At 36.1% G+C, this 12,809-nt stretch overlaps 1 protein-coding gene across 1 annotated transcript in view; it reads left to right on the forward strand.

Moving 5' to 3' along the window:
- Positions 1-12,809, forward strand: part of LOC145694922 (ras-related protein Rab-32-like) — a 100,562-nt gene that overhangs the window by 55,237 nt on the left and 32,516 nt on the right. The gene's annotated exons all lie outside the window — the stretch shown is intronic.

Consider the following 12,809-nt stretch of genomic DNA (forward strand, 5'->3'; position numbering starts at 1 on the left):
TCTGTCATGTTGAAACATGGCATTACCATCTGCAGTGGCGTAGGGAAGGGGGGAGGCCAGAGGCCCCCCCCAAAGAGGTCCGACAATGTACTTTGACGTTTGTAATTTTTTATATATTTTTATGTTTATATATTTCTTTGTTTGTAATGGTTCTATATGTACCTATAACAGCACTTGCCCCCCCCCCCAAACACACATCCTGGCTACGCTACTGACCATCTGCATCTGCAAACAAAGTTTGCACTATGGGATGCAGCTGCTCACTCAAAATGGTTGTAGTCCTTGTCAATGACATTTCCATGCAGGGTGAGGATGGGTCCGGCAGAATACCAGGATATGGCTGCCCAAATCATCACTGAACCACCACCATGTGTTATCCTTCGTAACAGGCAGTCTGTATCGTACGCTTGTGCTGGCGTTCTCCACTTGTAAACTTAACCACCAGTTGAAAACAATGTAAAGGAAGACTCATCTGACCAGATGAGCCTTCCACTGCTCCGTGGCCAGTTTTTATGGGCGTTGCACCACTGTCTCCGTATAGAGGCATGGTCAACAGTGACGAGTGGTTTGGAAATTGCAGATCTGCCATAAATACCCTGCTTGTGGAATTCTCTTCTGACTGTTTTGACTCTAACAAGGTTTGCAAGCACGAATTCAGCTCAGCTGAGACTTTTGGCGCCATAGAGAATCTTACCTAATATGCATCTGTCTCTGTCACGGAACACACACTTGCGTCCACGCTGGTGCTTCGCTGATGAGGTTTCTCCGGAACATTCGTAGACAGTCATGATCTTTGAGACTGTTCCTCTTGATACATCAAACATTTCCGCTACTTTCGTCACGGAAGCTCTCACCATACGAGCACCCACAATTTGCCCTCTTTGAAACTGTCAACTCAGACATGATTCCCGATAACCTGCATGGACCAGTCGCTGAACTGTAACTGCTCATATGTTCGATTGACCAGGTTATATACTTCACAGGAAGTGCCAGTTACAACAGCGACACTATCATTCACACGCAAATCGTGTTTGAAATAGCTACCTCTTTTATACCAGGTGTTTCCATATTTTTCTTAATCACTTGTATTTGGAACAATCCAATGACGCGCTTTGTAATTTTGGATGCAATTGATGTTTCTCAGCTTTATATATATATATATATATATATATATATATATATATATATATATATATATATATAAAGGTGTTAATGTGCACGGTTCACAACGTTTGGGAAGCGATTTCTGATATCAAGATAAGACAAAAAGTATAAACCAACCTGGACGTAGAGATGATTCCTTTTAGTGCTATGACCACCCGAAAATTAGAAGGAAAAATGCAAAAACAAACAATATTTCGAGAACAAAATTTCAGATTGAAGTATGGCAAAAGAGAATGTCAATTACTTTATAATAGATTCCTTTAATGCACAATTTGATGTAATGCAAAGGCAGCATCCCCAACGAAACTAGAGATTTCCTTGGGTATTTTATCAAAAGTTGAATGAAGAAAATGAATAACAATCAAGTATAATATTTTAACGAAGAAAAAGCGTAGCACATCGTTAGTTGTAGAATACTATTAGAACTTGAAAGGAGAAGGGATACACAAGTTTGAGTGATCTGCTTTGCCTTAGTAAAGAATAAACTCGCAGAGGAAGGATTGCAATGAAACAAAGTCTTTAACGTTTTACGGTTGCCCATTTTAAGTTAATGGAGATGGAATATGTCCAATTGAAGAGTATGTGAAAAGCGGGGAGGAATTTTGATCCAGAATAAAATGAATGCGCATAGAACGGCTTTATCAGGCAAACTGTAAAGAAACATAACATGTAGTATCCAAAAGTGTAAACGTCGCACGTGCAACCTAAAGGTTAAATTGGTATCCTAACCATTACTCGGTTTGCACTCGAGAGAAATTGTCCTTCATCTGGACTAGAACGCAGGACCCCTTGATTAAAAACTAGGCGAATGTACTGATTTATCCACAGAGGACACTTGACAGAAATAAGTTGTACTGATATTGCATATTTGTGAATATTGTAAGAGTCACTTCAGAAGATACACAAATGAAATCACTGTGGACACAAAGATATACACAAAGATATGCACAAAGATATACACAAACTATACACAAAGATAAACACATTTGATTTGATTTTAATTTAGTTTAACGTCCCTTTGAGCACCGATGCTATATGAGACGTGAACCTACAGCTTAACGTAGAATCCAAACCACGTGAGCTCCCGCCGGGAATTGAACCTGGCTCTCCCACGCCAAAGGCCAATACGCTAACTGCTTAGCCGCGAGGAAATTCGAGTTAAACACATTATTATAAATGGACAACCTCAAAAGACTACAGAATACAGACTATCTAATTTATTCGAAGTTAGTTACTGAGTCCTATCACAATTTTCATATCAATAAGAGAAGTGAATAAAGATACAAATCATTTAAGTTTACTCTGATCTGATCCATTCATAGACACGCAAATGCAGAAAATATTGTTAATTTCAATAAATTACTTACACTCATGTTTCCTTGGTTTATCATGTATGTAAAATCTTCTAAACTGTTTGAAATATGTGAAAAAGTTACCTTGAAGTTTACAGGATTTCTGTCATTTTTATATTTTTAAGTTCACTTTTTTGGTGTAAATTGATTTTGTAACCACCTTGATTTAAACCAGCCAACTCTGCATTTCAGAACCAATTATTTTGGGTGGTTTTAGTTTATGATTTAACTTGATGTCCCACATACGTCTATTTATTTATTTATTTGAGAGTTTAACACCCATTTTCAGTACAGAAGGTGTATGAGACATGCAAACCATGAACTCACACAAGGAATCAAACATGGTCCTCTCACTCGTTAAGCGAAAACGTTAACGACATAGCCAAAGGGAAACAGATTATTTTCGGTATGGCAGTGTCTTGTCAGCTAGCGATTTACTTCCTTTGTTATTGGCTTGCTACTAGTTCAAGAATTTATTTCTTAATTCACATACTACGTCAATATCTGAAAGTTAGAACAATACATTAAAGTATTAGGCATCTGATTACATAAGTTTCCGGCGACACTTTTACATTTGTAAATTAAAAGAATATTCATAAGCTTAGATTACAGGAAAGTTGTTATCTATAAGTTCTCGATGAGTATTTCATTTGTTTTTAGAAAACGTAATCTGAAATTGGCTTTATAAAAGAAGATATATTTAAAAGAAACATTGTTTTTTAATAAATAAATAAATAAATAAATAAAAAGAACAGATCGTACTAAAAATAAAAGGTATTTTCAAGAAAATTAATATTTATAAATAATATTTTAAATATTTCTGTTTATGCGAGACTAAAAAGAAAAGCATGGGAACGCTCTCATATACAAACAATTAATGTTATTCAATTACCACACAAATAAAATAATTGTATATGAGATCACTCCCCATGCTTTTCTTATAATCAGGCACAAGCAGAAAATGTTTTCTTAGATTTTTTTTTTTTTACTTTTTAATACGATTTTCTTTTAACTTTCCAAATTTTTCAAATGTGTTAATTGAAAAATCGTGAGAACCTGAAATTTTATTTGAACTTGTGAGAGTTAACCCCTGTTAGACCAAGGGCCAAGGGGGTGATAACTCCCCCTTCCTTAGGGAATTTTTGTCACTATATTAGAAATGTTCCTTAGGGTCCCTAGAATCAAAAAATAGTTGTTGGTCAACATATAAGTGCAACACCTGGGTCCTGAGGCCCTTAACCCTTTAGCAGCCGGGTATATTTACAAACATCGATGGGATCTCTTTAAATGACCGTAGATCAGGCTGTTAGTGTAACACTGGAACAAGTTATACCTCGATCGATTTGTAAGATTGTAGGCTTTCAGTTTGCGTAATGAACGGGACATTTCTGTGTACAAAGGAAAAATAATTGAGAATTTAAGAAAATTTGCCTTAAAAACGTCCCTTTTCGCGATTCTTTTAGTTATTATGTGGCCTACAATCTTAGAAATCGATCGGGGTATAACTTGTTCTAGCGTTGCACTAACAGCCTGATCTACGGTCATTTAAAGAGATCCCATCGATATCTGTAAATATACACGGGTGCTAAAGGGTTAAGAGCCCCAGGACCCAGGTGTTGCACTTATATGTTGACCAATAACTATTTTTTGATGCTAGGGACCCTAAGGAACATTTCTAATATAGTGGCAAAAGTTCCCTAAGGGGGGAGAAGTTATCACCCCCTTGGCCCTTGGTCTATGTGTACTAGATAATCCCGCCACTTGTATATATATGTATTAGTATATAAGGCATTATGAAAAAGATTGATTTAGGTAGAAAAATTTAATACTCATGAGCGTCGATCCTTGGTGGACAGGCTCTCCCCAAAGTTTAGTTGGTCCCTTTGGATTTGGATATTTTTACTTGGGTCTTTACTTGGATATCTGACAACGAAACTTACATCCCCGAACGCCCTTCTACTTAAAGATGTTCAGAAATCGGCGCCACTATCTATAATGTGTACCTATTAGTTGTGAAGCAGTCTGTTTTCAACAATAACCTTAAATATGGGATAATTCTAGTACGATTATTGCGTACTTTGCGATACAATGTTTAAAGTGAATAAACTGGTCAAAAACACTATCATGATCTGTGTTTTCAACGTAATCATTGTACTGTATATGCTTGCGAGTCCTGTTCTCTGTGGTGAAACTAGACATTATTTTGTCTTCGTACAACTTCTGATACACCCTAGTTTTTTCTCTTCATAATCTCATTGGATACCTAGATTTTTCATCTTTACATTTACAGAGCCTCCCTCCACCTCTCGACTCAGTTTCTGGAGCTGCCGGTCCATATATCCGCCATTATGTGTGTACATATGAGAAAAGTATAATCTGGATGAGCTAAAGCTATTTAACAACACACTTCTATTGTGTCCTTAGATACTACGTGTTTATCAATGCTGATAAGAGATATCTCTAGCTGAAAGCTACTTACGTAAATATAGGCTCGTTCCACCAAACTAAAACTACACAAGCATTCACACGATTTTATCTCATAATATCATTTACTTCATTGCTGGGCTTTACTCGTTATCGTGAGAGTATCTTGGACGATATCGAAGAAAGACATAAGACATTATTTTTTTTTGGGGGGGGGTAGCTTATTATATCAGATTATTTTTTCTTTACTCTTCCCAGACAACAATATGCAAATAGTTCTAGTTATCCAAAATACACTCAAAGGAAATGACAATGTCACTACATATGGATATTTTATGGATGTTTGTGAAACATATTCAATCGACATCTAATGAAGCCGCAAAATGAAACTGATCAGCAACAACAGTAAAACTTAACATTTTGATGTGTTCTATGTTAAAAACGTCCACTACAGGAACAACCTGTCCAATGCGTATTCTTGTTCCTCACCCATTGGTCATCTATTAAATATCAGCAATATTTGTGGACAAGAAATGGACGTTTAGATACATGATTAATGTGACACTCATGGAAAGACTAAACGAGTCAAACCGTAGACTTTATGAACATAGGATCTGAAAAGAAATCCCAAATAGGGAAACTCCGACACAAATAGAGTACTACGAACATGGTAATTATCAGACAGTAACTTTTCGCAGTACAAGAACGAGCAACACACATAAGTCGGGATACACACAAGAATGTCATATAGATAGGCCTATGTGAAGCAGCACTGAAGTAAGTGGTGCGACACAAATTACAAAATATTCGTACGACACAGGACAGAAAATAAATGACAGTAACACAGAGAACTTTTCTAAATTACTTTGCTACCATTCGATCCAGTTGCATGAAATATACTGCAGCAAATATATATAATATGAAGTATGTGAAACAATACTGTATTATCATGGGCGCCCGAAGAAAATTTTCTAGGGGGGTCATCTCCCTGGTCGCCATATATTACGTTTGGTAGTTTTTTTTTTTTATATTTATATTAAGAAAATCTTAAGGAATTTGTTTTCGTGAACCAGGGGGACCGAGGTCCCTTCTGTTGCTCATGTGTATTATCAAGAAGTGAAAGATATTCCTGGTGGATATGGCATGGCATATGATGTACTAGTTTATTGTTACATATTCTTTCTAAATAATTATCTACTTTATCGTTTGTTTGTCAAAATTATTATATTCTTTTATCTATCCTATAGCTGCAGAAACCTTCGAACATGGAATTCGAACATACACATCCACCTATTGTCGACTATATTGCACTGCTGTTGTCAATAATAAAACTCAATTTTGTCACTGTACAGTATCACTATATAAAGGTTAAGTATTTTGTCACTATATAAGTTTGAAGTATTACAAGAGTTCTGTACTTGGATCATTTTTATTTTTATTAACTACCATTACCTGCTCACTCAGCGTTATATGCTGATGACACAACTTTTTAAAATGCTAATACCGTTTTATGACTGAAAATTCCTGGCTCAAACTGAGATTTGGTTTAAGGCTAATGAGAGTAAAACTCAATGTATAATTTTAGCTTAAGAAAAGTACTTATTGAATATAGTTTACCTCAGCTTGTGTATACTTTTTGGGTATTTATGTTGACAATAAGTTTTCACTGGAACAGCACATTAATTATATTTCCGGTAAACCTTCAAGGATCAAATACTAAAATATACTTATTGAGGCAACTGAAAAAACACGTTCCTGACTGATACTTATGTTAGAACAGCTTATTTTGTTATTTTTTTTCAGAGAATAATTTTATATGGTATGTAATTTTGGGGCAACAGTTGCTTTGCAAACAATATTCTTCTAAAATTAAAAAAAAAAAAAAAAAATACAGAATAATTTCGAATTCGCAGAGGTTAGCTCACTGCGGACACGCTGCACCATGTCACACACTAATCTCCATAAATGAATGTTTGGTAGAAAAAACATTCCTCTGGTTTCTCAGCCCCTTATTCTTCGGATCTCAGCGCCATATGTATACTTTATGCAGAGCACAAAATTTCAAAGTTAGACCCACTCGCCAATCCAAAAATGATGGTCGCCAGTATCTGTCAAAGTACAAATTATGAGAAGGTCCTCTCCACGGCCTTTGGTTTGACAAAGAAAGAGATTACATCAAGGCATAAAACTTCAAAACTAGACAATTAGATTGAGGTTAATAAATTTTGAATTGGACAATTTATATACATATTTAAAAATATATCTTTCGATTGAGGGTGCGAAAGGAGGGCGAATTACAGCAGTGTGGAGACTTCACATTCCGTGTTCTCTCTCACTCCGTGACAATTATTTTCGTGTGAAACAGAGACAGTCCTGTAAATTTAGACAGAAGCCATTCCTACTGAAAACTGGTCGCCAGCTCTAAATTTCTAGTTGCCAATGGCGACCTGGTGACCTTAAATTTTGCGCCGTGCTTTATGTAATATCCAGAAGAGTGTAACCGGCGAGCTGAAAGATGTTAGTACAGTGAACCCTGTCTATGTTGGCAATCATCGGTTCCATCGAAAAGTGGCCAACTTACAGAAAATAAGTGTGATTTGTGTATTTTTAGAATAGATTTCTAGTATTACTTGATTGCAAAATTTTAATAAGCAGTGGCACGACAGCTACTTATAAATAATGTATATAGAGTAATCATAAAAATATTACTATAGTATGCAAGAGCGCCGATTTCTCTGTAAATTTGGGGGGGGGGTATTCAGATGCAGAAGGTATATATATGAAGATTTTAAGACAAATTGCACTCAAATTATACCAAATATTGTATACTCATAAATAAAATAGGGGCCACATGAGCTTTGGGGGTCCCAGGCCCCCTCGGTCCCCCAGGATCGGCGCTCTTAATAGTATGTTTAATATATATGCATACCTTTCTCTTCCTGAAAACTAGTCTGGTACATTGGATTATTCGGATTGAAAACACAATAACACAAACAGCCAATAGAAGTGTATGTACGCAGTTTATTAAAATTGATATTATAGCACACTGAGTTATTCAGATTGAAAACAAGAAAAGCTAAGTTATAAATTGAGAAATTCATATGTAATTTATGACTTCTTTTCAGTTGTTACTGAATGGTTGTTCATTCTAGACATATTTGCTTTGTTCTTTTTGGCAGATATGCACATTCTAATATTGTAGTTAACTACCTCTTGTTAATGAACTAGAAGTGTTTCCCTCGGAGCAAAAGATGTTTTGAGAAAATCTTGAGGGAATTCATATCTAAAAACGTCCGCTACCTTTTGACATGCAGTCAGGTGCCAATAAATGACAATTGAGCTTTAACCTTGAGAGCTTTAACCTTGAGAATTTTCCGGAATTACTAAAGCTTCTCACTGATGAAAGAAGCCGATATAGCTAATGGTTTTACCAAAACAGACAGGGTAAACAAATACGTACAACCATTTCCTGAATTCCTGTACGTGCTTTTTCTTATTCACATCTTCCTTCACCACCCTTTTATGAGGGTAGTGTTCTGGCCATTAACCTCCAAGAACAAATCGTGCGAATCTATGCTTCTTTGTGTCCAGTCACAAACACAGAACATCTGCCTCTCATATGGGAATTCGAAAGAGTTAAGAAAAATAACAAAATTGTATTTTTCGTAGCCAAGATACGCAGGTAAATTTATCACTATCATCATAGGGTAAACATTGCTTCAGTGTGGCCAACTTCCAAGATAGACAGGTGGCCAACTTATAGAGTAGTAAGTAACGAATGTCTTATGGAAAAATGCAGGTTCAAGACGAACTAGGCCAAGATAAGCAGGTGGCCAACTTAGAGAGGTGGCCAAGTTGACAGCTTTCACTGTATATTGCATTAGAAGCCTTCCAGCACTGCTACGAAGAATAGAAACAATGCCCCAAGGAATAAGCTTGATTTGTAAAAGTAAAATTCGTAGTTATTTTACTACTTTCCCAACACCTCACATATCGGTATATACCATGTTCTATATCTTTTGATGGTGTCTATTGCTATATATAGTTTAATTACAATAAAATAATAAAATAATAATAATAATAATAATAATAATAATAATAATAATAATAATAATAATAATAATTATTATTATTATTATTATTATCGTGACTGAAAAATATGTGAACTTCATTCAGCCTATATTCTTCCAATTTACCCAGCACATTCGTAAGAAACACAGGGTCAAGTTGCGCAATGAAAATACTACTTCAAAGACACTGTCTACACCTATCACGTTTTTGCATTGTGAAAATTAAATAAAAATAAATGAATTGCAAAGCTACGTAAATATCTTCTTACGCTATAATACTTATATTATTGTAGTTGTAAAATCATGCGACAATTATAATGTATGCCCTTTGATAGTACCGTAAACTGGCGGTACTTTGCACCTGGTGGGGGAATTTTGCACCAACACTCTTTTCTGTTCTTAAATTTGTGTGAAGACTAAGGTCAGAATCTATGAGTTTTTACTTCTGATTAATTCTTCCATCTAGGGAGATAGTTTGAAAAACCTTGATTGCGCGGTATGTGCACAAGCGCCGTGGAAAGAAACCGAAGGTTTTCGAAAAAAGTCAAATTCGCAGTATAATTTCATTGATCAGCAATATGTAAGTTAGCATTTTAATCTGTATGATGTAAGTGTTAATTCTATTATTTAGAAGCAAACACATGAGAAAGGGCAGGAATGAACTTGATGAAGTGACATGTAGGCGGGTTAAGTTGCACTGTGCCATGACTGGTGCCAAGTAGACCCACGACATTTTGATTTTCACTTCAATAGATGAATATACATTGTACAGCGGGGGACACTTCTAAATGGTACAGCCATATGGAGATTTACGGCTAAGGTGTACCATTTAGAAGTGTCCCCCGCTGTACAATGTTACCCACAATACATCAACAAATGACTCTTTTTATTAACAAGAAGTAAAAACCACGCATCCTGAATCCAGGGAAGAAAAAAAATAATTAAACGACGAGGCTTCAAATACCTGGGAAAAAACCCGAATTTTTCCAAATCGTCAATCTCAGTTATGGTTTGAGGTAATGTTTCTGGTGACGTCGCTCTTCCTTATGTTAATTACAAAACAGAGAAGTTAGGCTATGTTTGGACAGCTGGTAGACCAGCGAATACAAGATGCAATCGGTCTAAAAGTGGATTGTTCGACACTCATATATTTCAAGATTGGTTTCAGTCAATTGTGTTGCCAATTTTAAAGCGTAAATGTTGTTCCTATCTGTAGTTTATTGTTTGTGTTTAAAAATATCCTACTTGTATTCTAATCATTTTGGCAATAAGATATGGTGAATAGTTAAACTTTTGGAGGTATATTTTGCACGTTTGCGTTAAGAAAGGCTCGTAACCATCTCCGAAAAACAATTGTGCAAAGTTAGACGAATCCTGTGGTAAGTTTGCACCATTTTAAAACATATATTTAGAAACATGTACCAACTTCTGTCCTTTTCTATTGTAATGATTTGATTTAGCTGACTCTGAGCTACCAATAATGTAGAACTTAAGCTTTTCGACTATAGTTTTCTCAGTAATTGAAGAAAACTGCAAAATGCGATGCAAAGTACCCCCAGTTTACGGTATGCATGCCGCATCCTTTTCCATTTGTTTTCCATGCACGAATTTGGGTTCAATTCCCAGTGATAGCTAAAAGCATTATATAAAAATCCGAGTTTTACTTCGAACTTCCTTTGCGGCAGGTTGCACCTTGCTTAGAGGACAGGACAGCCAAGCCGAGATACAGTGCTGTGACCAAATGCAACAAATGCATAGTCACTTTTCACGTGCTAGACAAAGACATCTCTGATGTTCTGACTGACTGAAACATATAGTCAATGCACTCTATGTATCCTCTCCTGCCTCCCTATGCCTCGGCTGGGCTATCTTGTTTCTGGTCAAATGTGTGGCTAGCCACGACAGCAGTCTATTATATCTTGTGTATCTTTGGTGCTGGAAAGGGTCCAAGCATTGTTATATTCAATGGAAAAAAAAAAAAAAAAAAAACGAATTCTGAAGAACCGTTTCTACACAAGCATTAGTTTTATATATTGTTGAGTCAATGTTAGTAATTCCGCATACTGACGGATGATTTATATGTGTATCTATGTGTAGTAGCGTAGTGCAAATATTTACATTTGCATTCCGTTATTACGGAGGTAGTAAATGGCAGGTAGACAAGGTTATGTAATGGCGCAGAAGAAGCAAGATGGTACTATGTTCTGAAGTGTTTTGTAACTCGTAAAAAAGTGTCAGTAGCCTTTGGAGCCAAGGCCAACTTACCTTGTGGTAATCGATATTATTTCCTGTCCGAGAAGGATTGAAATACCCACGCGAACAGAAACTTCATGGGGAAGGGAGAAGGAGATACCATCAAGTTATTTAGCAATTCACTCACGCAAAAAATCCTTTCGACTGAAATATGTGAATGAGTCTACGAATGGATGTGATAGGAACATTCTTTTTCACTAGAAGGAATTTCCTTTCAATTACGTTTATCTTTTTCCTCATAAATATCAACATTTTATGACTAGTAGGTCAGGAGAATTGTTCTTCAGAATACCATTTGTCTTTATCCTTTAGGCTAAAGGAAATAAGTTTGGGATATATTCATTCGAAGAACTGTTAATATATATTTATATTTACTAACAGTACTTCCGATGAATACGGTATATCCCAAGCTTATACCCTTTAGCCTATACAAGATAAAGAAGGCAAATAATTAGTGTTACTCAATGATAACGGAAGAATTGATGCAATGAGCGAATGGAACGAGGTCATAGGTAAGTTATTGTTTACCACCAATCATGAGGGTTGTAATCGAACTCTCTTGCACCAGAGGTAATCAATAACCTCACGACAGAGACGTACGCAAGGGGTGGGTCCTGGGGGTCCGAACCCCCCCGAAATTTCGACTTTTCTATAAATTTAGCCTAATTTTAGGGGCAATTTTAGGAATTCTAATATAAAATACCCTCATATTGAGTTTGGACCCCTCCCTAAATACATTTCTACGTACGCTACTGCCTCACGAGACCACTAATCCAAAAGTCTGTAAATGTAACTATTGTCGATGCAACAGTGGGCACTTGGAGATTACTTGGGAACTTGTAGATTACAAAAAAATAGTTTGGTATTTCTTTCTTTACGTCTAAGTTAAAACTAATCAATTGGCACTGCTGTTGGAAGAAAGAAATATCTTCTCTTGACCACAATTCTGATACTGATTACTAGTTGACTGACATGTCCGCCGATCTGGTAACACTCGTATGGTCTCGTTTCAAACATTTCGGAAAAGCTGCAACTTCTCTCATTGTATATTCTTTGGCATAGCTAAGCGTAACGTAACTCTGGTTTTGAGACAATCAATCTGTTGCGATGAACGTATCATCACTACTAGTCAATTATATGAACCTCGCTACACACTCGACGGATGTTCATGAGGACACAGTACTTCAGTGAAGAGCGCTCACTTCAAATTCGAGAGGTCCCTCCAGGTTTGTGATGTACAACATGGTGTCCGTAGGTTTTCTCGGGGTTCTTCCACAGTCTCATTCCACCAATTCATTCATAAACATTTACTTGTATTAATCATCTGAGTCCTTTAACCTAAAAGTTGTAAGTGTGGGACGTTAAATTGAAGCTTTATCATATTTTTTTTTCGACGGATGTTCTGTGATCTGATCTGTGGAATTCAACGTACATTTATTTAATTATTTTTATCTGGTGAGCTTGCAACTCTATATCATTTGCTTGGTATTTACTTTCAAATCCTCAGATTGTTTATGAATAATTTATGAAATTATATATATCTTGA

The sequence above is a fragment of the Thermobia domestica genome, chromosome 9, assembly GCF_964235325.1.
Source record: "Thermobia domestica chromosome 9, izTheDome1.hap1.1, whole genome shotgun sequence".
NCBI classification, from domain to species: domain Eukaryota; kingdom Metazoa; phylum Arthropoda; class Insecta; order Zygentoma; family Lepismatidae; genus Thermobia; species Thermobia domestica.